Source organism: Pinus tabuliformis, chromosome 5_1, assembly GCF_031772625.1.
Source record: "Pinus tabuliformis cultivar Carrire ecotype Pingquan chromosome 5_1, CPIR1, whole genome shotgun sequence".
Lineage (NCBI taxonomy): Eukaryota > Viridiplantae > Streptophyta > Pinopsida > Pinales > Pinaceae > Pinus > Pinus tabuliformis.
Genome location: NC_142305.1, coordinates 401468508 through 401481444, shown reverse-complemented (window position 1 = coordinate 401481444; position 12937 = coordinate 401468508).

Genomic DNA, 12937 nt, shown 5'->3' with positions numbered 1-12937 from the left:
TCATGTAATAAAGTTAATAAAGGAAAAATAATAACCAAGGTCATTGGACACATATTCCAAATTGAATGTTGGGAAAAAAATAATGATGGGGATAACTTGTGATTAATTAATGGCTATGGAAATTGGCAAAGGCTTTGGAAAGACATAAGGTATTAATTGGCATTTTATTTATTAAAATAATGGAAAATAGGTGAAAAGGAAGGTGAAAGGTCACAGGTTTCACAAGAGGAGGAAAATGAAGGAAAATAATGGAAAATTGAAGAAAATAGGGGCCTCATTAATAAAAAGGCTTCTGAGGACCAGTTTGTAGCTTTTGGTCAGTTCAACTTTTAGTTAATTTAGTTTTGGAGCTCTCATTTTCTACTCTCTCTCTCTCTCTCATACTCTTGGACACTTAGAGTTTCCTTGGAGCACTCATGGAGGAGTGTGGCATACTTGGTATTTGCAGCAAGAAGGAAAATGAAGATTAGGAAAGCGTAAGAGGACATCGGGATCAATAGCTACAAAGAGTTTTGCTTGCAGGTATCAAGTTGCATGTATGATTTCCTTACTAGTTTTGGCATGCTTGGCACATGCATGTGGTTTATTAGGTATAATCTGTAATTTGCATGGAGGATTTCCTGGATTGAAAATGGCTTTTCCTACCCTTTCCATTTCCTGGATAGCCATGGTGTTGTGGGTTTTGTCTTTTCTTTCTGGTTGGTTCTCATGTTCCTTTGGTTATGGGTTGAGTTACTAGTTCCTGGAGCCTTGGTTGGAAAAACGCACTCGAAGCCCTGTAACAGTTTGGGTTGAATTACTAGTCCTGGAAGCCTTGGTTGGACAAACTTTCTGTAGCACTTGGTGGGTTGAGTTACTATTCCTAGAAGCCCTGGTTGGAGAAAAAATCTAGATCCCGACAACAGCTGTGGTTTGAGTTACTAGTCTTGGAAGCCTTCGTTGGAAAAAACACTCTAGAGCCTTGAATAGCTTGGGTAGAGACCAATCTGGTGATAGTTAGTGATGTCCGATTGTGAGGTGGAATCACTGGTTGAGGGTTGTGGTGGTTTGGCCCTTGGAAACCCTGGTTTGGTTTTGCTTGATTTGTTTCATGAGATCCCACATTCATGCTTGGAATATGGCGCAGGGGTGATTGACTGAAAGAGAGATTTGGTTCAACCCAATCTATGGTCCGGTGGTATGTGGAAGTACCTGATTTGGTTGGATTTGAATATGTTAATAATAACTCATTTTCCTTGGTATTTTCATGAGTAAATATGCTTGATATTATGTGGCTTAATGGTTGTTTCCTCATTGATATATATTTGGTTGTTTGTTGGTTATAAGTATGTTTTATGATATTTATGATGTATGGCTCTCATCGTGTTTTGGTTAGTATATGAAATGTTAGTGAATGAATGACCTAATATATAATAATGCAACTATTGTGAGGAGATATCAGTCCTCTTTGACGATTCTCAGATAAGTATGAGATCCCTATGCTCAGATCTGTTTTTGTAACATGTAGATTACATGTTTGTGATATGTTTGACGAAATGCATGTCGTGGCTAGTAGGTTTTAGGTCAAGTCCTTGTTCAATTATTTTCATTAGTACCCTTGTTTATATTTTATTTATCATTTCTGGAAATTTCATGAAGTTCTGGGTAGTGGCCTGACTCCTAGCCCTGAAAAAGTGGCAGAAAATTCGGGGTCACTGGCATAAACTTGCCTGAAAAAGGCCACAGTCACATGCATGCCTTGTAATGGGAGTGATTGAGGCTCTAGGGTAGTGAAAAAGTAATTTGTCTCTGTGGTTGATCACTTGGAAGGGTTTGTTGGCTCCTGAAGGTTTTGTAGCATTTGTGGAAGGTCAGATTGGTCTTGTCATGTCAGTGCCACTTCCTTAATTGTGCGTGGGGAGTTGAATTATATCATAGTAACCCTTTGTCACATTTTTACCCCAGTGGACTGGTTAGCTTGGGTAAATGTGTGAGGACGGTGTTACAGAGAGGTTGGATAGGTCGAAACATATGTGACATTTGTAAAGAAAATGTTGAATTTGTCACACATTTGTTTGTATTTTACCCCTCTGCACCTCAAGTCTAGGATCAGGTGGCGCACTCTCTAAAACCAAAAGAAATTTGTAAAATCTAACTTTGGAGGAGTGAACTGAGGAGTGGTTACACGATGTAGCCATTAAAGGTACCAATTATTTTCCCTATTTAATGATTTTTGGTATTTAGTGGCCTTGAAACTCTAGTATTTTTCATAGCTTAGATATCTCATCAAGGAATATAAGGTGGAGCCAAAAATGAAAAAGGTCAAATTCCCGATTATGAATTAGCTAAATTATGACATTCCCTTGGGCTTTTTTGACAATGCAAGTCAAAGGGATCCACCGTATTGTGGAATATGTGTTTTTATACACATGAATCCATTAATTTTCTTCGATATATGTTACTCTCGGGGTAGAGGAACAAACATTAAAGACAAATTCACAATTTTATGGACTCTTCTCTCATTTCTAATAAAAAAAGATTAAATAAGTTATAGGTCTTGGGAGACTCGAAAACTTTGATCAATTGGCTTGTCAAAAAAAATAATTGTGGAAAATGTTCAACATGCTCTTTCCTTATAGGACATCCAAAGTATTCTTCTATCTTTCCAATGGACATCCTTCATACACGTATATCGTGAATTTAATGAAAAGGAAGATGAGCATTTAGAGGAGGCATTGACACTTCACCCATATACATTATGCTTTTATGAATTTTGGATGGCCAAGAAATTGAAGGCATGGAGTTCCATTTCTAGTATATCTTATTGTCAAGGATTTGTAAGTTATTTTTTTCGTTCAATTATGCTAAGTCAAGTTGTAACATCTCAAATTATTTTGTCTTGATGTTGGAATTTTGTTTTATGTCTTTTTTATCCAATTTTGAAGAAGATTAAAAAAAACTCTAAAAAAATGTGTTCTCTAGCTTTAATGTGTGGAGGAAGTTTTTTTGTGTTAGTCAAGGTCAAATACTATTTAGTTATTTTACCTAAACAATCCGTTTTTGGACAACAACAACATGTATATTCAATCTCTTGTATATAAAGATTTTTTCTTTGGAATATACGTATATGTATATGTGTGTGTGCGTGTGTGGTAGTAAGCTTAACTATATTGTGTAATTTTCTTTGTGTGTATGTGAGTAGACTAGTTTACATCATAGATATAATGTTCTAACTTATATAACTAACTCATATAACCTGGCATACACAATATGGGTGTGTGTGGGTATGTCAATTGGGTCTACTCGAGTAGTTGTGGGATGAAGTGTTATCCTCCCAACCTAAGTTTTATCTTCGTAATTTACATGTTGAGCTCATAATGAGTATATTATTGTAACAACTTTGAATCCTATTGCTGACCTGACTTTGTACCATGAAAAATATAGGGTTTACCCTTGATACCATCCTTGGATTGAGAGGAAGACGCTAAGGGTTTTCCCTAGGATATGTTACCCAAAATGTGTGTGTGTGGAGGTGGGTGGGTGTGGGTGTGAGAATATTATGGAAAAAATGCCAATATTATGGAAACAACAATAAAATTGATAATGTTACCCCAAAAGGGACAAAATCTGGCCTAAAATCACAATACTTTGAAGACGTAGAAAGACATTTCTAACCAATTTATTTCAAAATAAGCCCTTGTTTTTTAATCTCAGGCATAAATATGTTTTGAAAATTTGTTTAGATTTTGAAAATTACAAAATAAGAAAAACAAAACAAAGAAATGTGATGCAAGGAAAATTCAATTATCAATTTTTTGTTTTTATTTTTTTAATTAACTCTTACATTCTTTTCAAGGAAACAATCTTGTAGCTAAACCTTGAGACATTTCCCCACATTTAAAATATGGTTTTTATAGTAGTTAGTGTAGAATAGTACACTAGTCCTCTAATTCCTACCATGGATTTTCATCCATATTGGCTCCTATCATTAAAACTATCATCCCTTACCAAAGGAATCAAACACAAATCGATGATTGGACAAAATTACTTTAATTAGTTGAGCAATTCCTTCCTTTGTTTTTAACATGATAAATGTCACTTTGAAAACTTCAAATCCATGAAAAATAATACTTCAAGAAAATGAAAAAATAAGATGCAAGATAACAACATTTCAATTATCATAATTTTATAATTTTAAAATTATAAAAAATGTATTTTGAAAAATACAAAATAAAAACAAATATAAGGCAACAAAATTTTAGTTAAGATAAATGTAAATATTTGACATGATAAATATGACTTTGAAAATGTCAAAGTATTGGAAAACAACACATCTTACATAAAAACATATCACTTGTAGTCATCACTAACCCATTAGCTCAATAACCTTAACGAGAATCCCACTAACTCTTAAGCTACTGATCACTAATGACTAATTGACTTATTAATTACTAACCCAATAAACCCTAACCATTAACCTTCAACCCATGAATCCATAAATCTGTAAAATGTGACCTACTAACCCACAAACAATTAACACATTAACTCCTAACCATTATCCCATTGACAATAACTCACTAACCCACAAACTCATACAACATTTCCATACCCAAAATAGAACCATGGATACAAATATTAAAGTAGCCAAATAAAGGTCAAGTAGGGAGTTTCTCTATTAAAGCTAAGATAAACTGAAATAAGGGTCCTAAAACAAAGAAAAAAGGACCATGGGTAATTTTAGATATGAGTATGGAGACATGCATATCAAATAAGGACATAAAAACTAATTCAATATATTAATAAAATCACAATAATTATATATAAAAGAAAAAAGCATTTAAGTATGCATATGAAATAGATGATGCACATAGGACTTAATACACAACAAGGACGGTGTGGTTAGGTATACAAAAATTCCTCCACCTTAAAGAATGTTGTCCTAAAAATTGAAAAGTAAAAGGATAATGGTCAATGTTGAAAATTTGCTTAAAATTTTGAAACAATACAGTGGTATCCTAACATAAGTATAATGTACATAAAATATGTAGAAGCATACCTCTAGAGATACAACAACAAACTGCATAAAATTGGTTGCAAAATGAATATTTTGTGCTTAGGCGTGATTTTTGAGAAGTCTATACAAATAAAAGGGGTGTTAAAAACACCAAAAGTGAAAAATAGCATCATTGTATCCAAGGCATGAAATATAAATAATAAAAATTTTCGATATTCTTTGGAGTCGCTAGTGGAGTCGCCAATTTGTTATGTGGAATTTTGCATCTACAGATAAATATTAATTCCCTAGGTATGTAGCTATACCTAGAATAACAAATTTAAAGCGCTTATCTTTTTTCTATAGATGATAAATAAGACAAGGGAATCAAAGGACCTACTTGTTCTTTCGCTTTCCTTTTGTCTACTTTGTATGGCTCCCGTCGCTCCTTCTCGAACGTAACTTGCTCAAAAAGTACCTACAAGCATAAACAGAAGACAGAGAACCAATCAAAGCAAGAGATCTATCATGCTGGGGGCATGTAAACCAATCTCAAACATAGTTTTTCATTTCAAGCTTATGCAAAAATGAAACTGAATCCAAGCATAGTTTTTTGTTTCAAGCTTGTGTAAACATGAAACTGAATCCAAGCATAGTTCCTTATGGTTCAATCTTGTGAAAAAATGAACCCATCTTCATTTTAACCCTCTTGATTTCCATACTATCAGCCTCCTCCATTAGATGAGCCTTGGTTTTTCTCCTTCCATCGTCACTATCTGCTTGGCCGATCATACACTTCCACTTGGTTTTTTTCCCTTTCTTGAGGAACAGTTGCAATGAGTGGTCTTATTAGCCAGCCTCTTCACATAAATCAACATGTTTTGAGAAGTTCCAACATCACCAGAACTAGTTGCTATCCTAGACACTACTCTTTCCTCTATGTGGAGTCCTCTTTAAGCTCTTTTCAGACTCTTGAAATATGAAAAGATTGTCGAGCGCTTGTCCTTTTCATCTCGTTAACGGATTGGAAATGACATCTACTCAGTATAAGTTTAACCTTTTTTCAGGCTGAGATAGATTATCTATGAAAAAGGAACATGTTGATCGAACATGGTAAATAGGTTCTCTCTTGTATTGTTTTACGCTTTTTCGGACTTGAGAGACAAATATATGAAAAAGAATTTGTGGAGTTTTCTTTTTGTCCCTTTTCAAACTCTATAAACATGAAAAGTACTGAGTTATCATTGTCGTTAGACTCGTTAAAACATCAAATAGCGACAAACTTGTCCATCATGACAAGACCGAGTTTCACCTTCGCTAGGCTCGTTAAAACATCACATAGCGATGGATTCACCTGAAGGGTGGAATTATACAACAATCATATGTTATCCTCCTAAAGCTTGATAAAAATAAAGAGGTACTGGTTAGCAATGACTAGGAAAAATGGGAAAAGGGGTAAACCACTTTATGGCAGCAGGTCGCTCTTGAACATGACACTTTCACTTCATCATTGTGACTATATGGGTTGGGTTATCTGCTTGATGGTCATCATATCTTGGTCTGTCATACCATCCATTACCTTTGTTTTGGGACAATGCTTCCAATTCATTTAGTGTCGCCGACATGTTCAAGAGAAGTCACTCAGTTAAAATTCATCCTTTGCAATACTCATAAACCTTCATTTTCATGACTTCCATTCCTGAACCTTGTGTCATCAGTCAAATTCCGTCTCCAATATCATTACACTCGTTTCGTGTTGTTGATGTGGGATACATTAAGGCCCTCCTGCGACGAGTCTCTTCTTGTTGACATCAGCACATTATCTAAGAAGTTGACTTAGAAACACCCTTCTAGTACCTTGAGGCTTGCATACATCAATGGCAGGTTGCTCGCTTCCGACGATAGGTTGACATCACTCGCCTTCAACCGAAAGACTTTGTATGGTGTTTGACATCAAAACATCCATTCACACCATGCAAAATGTACTGCAGTACCTTGAGGATCACTATCATTATTAGTGATTTCTCTCGTGTCCGTAACGGCTTACATCATTAGCTGGTAATCAGACAGTGTCTTCCCATGTTCGACTTCAGATCACATATTCACATGGTTAGACTAGTACTTGAGAGAACGATTGAATGAGATAAAAGACCCCAGATCTAGTTTCATCCATCCGGGTTGCGATTTCAGGAAATGTACCAAATCATCCGTACAATGGCTTTACATTGATGGTCATCCAATCATGGGTCTATATCTGTAGACGACTATCTATGTACTTGTAATGAAAGTTTATATGCTGAGCATGGGTATGCCTTCCCTCAGCGATTCATGAGAAAAAAATCAAAATATCATGATATTATGTATTGTAATCGATGCAGGTCACCATCCACTTCGGAACCTCCTCATCACATCGTAAAGCATATCACTTGACATTATTATTTTCAACTTCATGCTTTAGGGGTCAGTTGGTACAGATCCATTTGGGCAGATCACTCCCATCATTCATATCAATACTATTGGGGCTCATCAAACCATTTTTCAGTTGCTACATGCCCTAGACAAGTCAACACTTTGAATGCCTCCTTCCCTGAGAGTTTCTTGGCCTGAATCCCTCCATAAATGCCTCCTTGAGGGACCAGCACAACCTTGGATAGGGGTAAGTGTGCTTCAGTGCAGGTAGGCCCATGTCAAGGTGCTTTCCAGAGCACCTAGGCCCACTTTGACCTACGCTAGGCAAGATTGAGCGAAATTCACATAGGTTTCTAGGAATATTCTTATCTTTTGGAGCCATCTAGAAGATTCCCACACTTATCATATCCTATGAGCTCGAAATTGGATAGGGAATGAGTTAAGTAACCTCCTATCCTCTCATCCCTTCCTCCATGGAAACTAACTCTAAGTTTGGAAGGCCATTCAATACCCTCATTTATGACCAAACCTCCTCCATTTTCCTATAAATTGAACACTCATCTAAGTGATCAGTGGCTGGACTTTGAGAATTTGTAAGGAGATACTATTGGTGTGAGGATTGAGATTATAAGCAAGTATTGTTATGCTGCCAGAGTGTTGTGCTTTTGATGTGATGTTGGTTGGAACCCAAGCTGGAAGAGTGACAATGGATCGGACTTCATGGTTGTAATTCTTCCTTCTACTTAATAAAGTTATTTACACCTTTTTCCATATGCTTATCTTGATATATGATGTTCATATGTGTGAATGTATTTGATTCCATTTACTTATAGTCGATATATCTCTTGCTTTGATTGGTTCTTTGTCTTCTGTTTATGCTTGCAGGTACTTTTTGAGTGAGTTAAGTTTGAGAAGGAGCAATGGGAGCCATACAAAGGAGACAAAAGGAAAGCGAAAGAACAAGTAGGTCCTTTGATTCCCTTGTCTTATTTATCGTCTATAGAAAAAGGATAAGCACTTTAAATATGTTGTTCTAGGTATAGCTACCTACCTAGGGAATTAATATTTATCCGTAGATGCAAAATTCCACATAACAAATTGGCGACTTCACTGGGGAATGATCATCATTTCGGGTAGTTTACCTTCATCCTAATACACCCTAGTAGACTTTTCTTGCTTCCATTGATCTTGTTTCAGCCTTTTAGAAGTGTTTTTTGGCCAAATTTGTGCTTTCAAGCCCTTAAGATGGCATCTCTAGCACCAGTGCAGGTCTGGTCAAGAGACAGAGCGCTGTAGAGCACCCTTGGCTTGAGGACAGTGATCTGAAGCGCACAGTCTCCCATTCAAGGTTGCGCTGATCCTCCTTAGGTAAAAAATTCCTCCTCTGACTTGTTTTTTTCCCAAATTTCCTTCTGTTTCTGCTTGCTGAATGATCAATGATGTTTGTCTCTTTGAAATCAATTTGTGTTTCCTCTCACAGCCCTACTTTGGCCTTGATTGTTTAGTGTTTCTTAAATTATTTCTTTATCACTATCGATCCATTGTCAAAGTTAGTTTATAGTCAATTAATCTTTGTTCAAAAGAAAGTGTCGTAAAAGTCTTCATTTATTTCGAAATGGAACTATCTTAAAGTCTTCATTCTTGTAAAAAGATTGATAGGTTGTATGTGCATTAATTTAATTTTGTTCATCACAAGATTAAGGGAATTGAAAAGAAAAACTTGCATTATGCATTAAAAGATTTTGTGTGTTCATTGGAATAGTTTAGGGAAATTGCATTAGATGTGCTCTTTGTTCTTTGATTAAAAGAATCTGATTGCTCTATCCCTACTAGATAAGGTTTTAATTGTCACAATTTAATGAAAATGATGCTTATCATATTAGTTGAATTCTAGGAATTGAAAAAATACATTGTTAGTTCCAATCTTCGCAGCCTGTCACCAGGGATCAACATGAGCTCTTACTATGTCTGGTTTTGTTAGATGTTTTACACATGATGTTCAGCACAAAACACGTCACAAGTGTGTCCATTAGAAGAATCTCGGAAAAATATTTCCAACGGTATATCACACTCCCGTAACCGATTCCTGGATTAGAAGAAATGAATGAGTGATTCTTGGTTATGCATGTTTTGAGATCAGTTGCTGCACACAATGACAAGTTTAGTACAAAATCCGTTTCTGAAATAATGGTAAGGAATTTTTCAAAATTGAAAGAGGTTTTTGTTCATCGCATACTAAATAAAAAAAACCTCCTTCACTTTATGCACAGGTGCTACTATGTGGGATATATATAGTGATATTTGGAGCCTACATTAAAACAAAGCAAAATTTTCATATTTTTTACTGTTTTAGTCATTTTAGTGCGAGGCCATTTTACAACATATGGAACGTAATTTTCCAAAACCCAATGTGGGTTTTGTTAAGAACGAACCAAATAACAAAAACCTCTTTCATTTTATTCAGAGGTGTCGTGGATTGGGATATGTGACTAGATCTTTACAGCTGATTTTCACAGATTTAAATTTTTAATGATTTTCGGTTTTAGAGATGATTTTGTGGAACATATTGCGAGCAATTGGAAACGAATTTCCCAAATTTGAGAGAGGCTTTTCTCCATCATGACCTTATCTACAGAAACCTCTTTCAGTTTTGTAACAGGTGCTATGGTTAGGAGATACGAGTTCATATTCAACACCTATTTTCAGAAATTCGGCCCAAGTTTAATGTAACTGATTCTATTTTGAAGAAAATGGTTGAGCTCAATCCCTTAGTACAAGGATGAGAAAATGTATATGTTTTATGAATTTCATAGTGTAGGGGTTGGATTTTGGTAGAAGGTTGGACACTTGGGATTGCTTGGCACTCTATTGTACATTTCATTTTCTGCAATTTTGGCAAAGGAAAGACCAGGGTTTTGCAGCACTTGTTGGGATCCATGTGGCTCTATGTTTTGATGGTGTGTTTCTCTATGTATTTGTAAGTTCACTGATGTTTGTGTGTATCATTTTACCTTCTCTTTTCTTCTGCAATTAAACAAATGAGTGATTAAGGTAGAATTCATTGGACTGTTATGCTCTGCCTTGATATTTTGTTTAATTCTACATGTTTTCATCTGTATGAGGAGGAATCTTGAGACTTTCTTGCCCTCCTTAGCCCCTAAATGGTATTATCCATCCATTAATTCAATCCAAAGCATCAAAACTACTGCCTATCTTGCCCCTACCTGAACTTTGCAAAAATCTGGCCTCATCCCCGGACCCAAAATTTGTTTTTCCCTTTTTCCAACAAAACCCCCAAAAACTAAAAACAAATCCTTGTACTTCATACCTAGCCTAAAATTAGTTTATATTTCATTCATCTCAAGCCCCATAGATCATCTTTCGCTGAGATTGACCCGGAGAGAGCCCTCTCTTGTCCTCGTAGGGCTAGCTATGAGGCTGAGCGTGGTTTGATGTGGACCTAGAACCTTGCCTTTTCAGCCTGAGGCAAATCTAGGCTCTAACATACGTCACGTGGTCAACCTTGAAAGGAAATTCTTAATCAAGATCAACTTAAAATTACTCTGAATTAACCTAATGGAGCATTGTAACTTAACGCATAACATTTAGAGGTCCAGGCTAGAGACATGTTTCGTCGTCGTAAAACATAGCATTTGTCACTAACTTGTCTGCGATACATTCCTAGTGTGATAGCTCATTCCACGTACATGAGTATATTGTTGCTCTTCCACATACCTTCGAGTATATAGGGCGGTGTTACAGTACGTAAAGTATATGGGAATTCTCTCACTGTGCAGTTTCGCGTTAGACAACACTAACACAGATTGGGCCTCCATGTACTTTCGGGTATATATCGGAGGATTACATTAGGTTTCTATCCATCCTTAGGTAACCAAGTCAACCACCTTGTACACTGTGATACACCAAACACAACATTAATGGAGATTTCTTGCCTGTAATTCTTGGTACGCCGGGAGGTATTCTACAGTTCACAGTTTCTTGGTAATCCTTTTGCCTATATTATCCCTCTTTTTTTATGTTATTTTGATTAGAATAAATTAATTAACAACAGATAAAATCCTCCACTCTCACTCCTTAGTTGATCTTAGGTTGAGACAGATGGCAACAACTTTGGAGTCCACCGATTAAGGAATTCCTTTTGATGGGAATCATAGTCCTTTTCCTCCTTTCGGAAATATTGGTGCTCCATATATGGCTACATTATCCCTTCTAGGATTTACCATTGGCTTGCCAGTATAGTTGTTTTCAACCTCCTTGGTTCAAAATGTCGTGATTTCTCTGCAATCGAGTACTCCTCCAGCTGAACAGAATAAACCTCCAGTTGATCCTAAAGTTGACCCTTTGCCTTCTTCGTCTGTTGTTTCTTCCTCCCCTTCTTCCTCTTCACCTGGTGAAAGAATTGACACTAGTAACCAGGTGGCTAAGAAGAAGAAGAAAGGGAAGAAGAAGAAGAAGAAGAAGAAGAAAATTCAGCAGGGGGGCAACCAAGAAACCATTGCTTCAAATGCAACTTCTAATGAGAAACCGTCTGATAAGCCTCACAAAGTTCGATATCCATGCAAACTTTGTATGGGAGACCATATTCTTCGAAATTGTCTTGGTATTCCTCAAATATTAGAAGAATGGTCTTCTAATTCACATCATCTTGTGTCATCAACTTCTGGAGATCATGCTAGTGACACACCATCAACTACTGGTAGTAAAGTTCATGGAAAGAAGGGTAAAGTTAAGTTTCCCTGTAGATTATGTGAAGGGAATCACCCCATTCACCTTTGTCCCTATCTGGATGAAGCCATAAAAGTGTTGGATAACTGTCCTGCTTCTCCACAACGACTTCCATCTGGTTGCATGAGACTCTCCCTTAATCCTTCACTAGTTGATGAATTGACTGACCCAAATCAATCGTCGGTCAAACCCACTCTCTGAATGTGAATCCCATGAGTCTATACCTGACCAATCACAAGTCGAGGAAACATTTGACCTGATTTCACCTTCAGTTAATCATACCTTTCCCATAGAGAGTGAGTATGACACCACTTAGGCTCTTTTCGTTTCTTCAGATTCCAACAAGCTTGGGGGCAACCCTCCTGTTCCATTAAGACAGGAGGAAAATCCTCCAGTTCTCGTAACTCAAGGGGGTTATACTCCCGTTTTGACTGTGCCCCCTCCAAGTAGTCTGGTCACTTCCTTTGATTGGAATCGACTGGCAGGATGTCGTCTTCCTTCTTATGTGCCTTTTCAAATCATAGTACAGGTTTGTAATATGATTGTACCTAGATGAAGGTGCATCTGTGAGTATCCTTTCCTCCACTGCTTGGCAAGCGCTCGGTTCACCACCACTTGTGCCTGTTACCCAGAGTATGTTGGATTTTAACAGAGGAACCAAACAACCATTAGGAATCCTCCCTTAGTAGCCTATTACTTTGGGAGGAAAAATTGTTTATCTCAATGTGATGGTAGTCCCATGAACTTTAGATTACAATTTACTTCTTGGGTGCGACTATGTTTATGACATGGGAGCTATTATTTCAACAC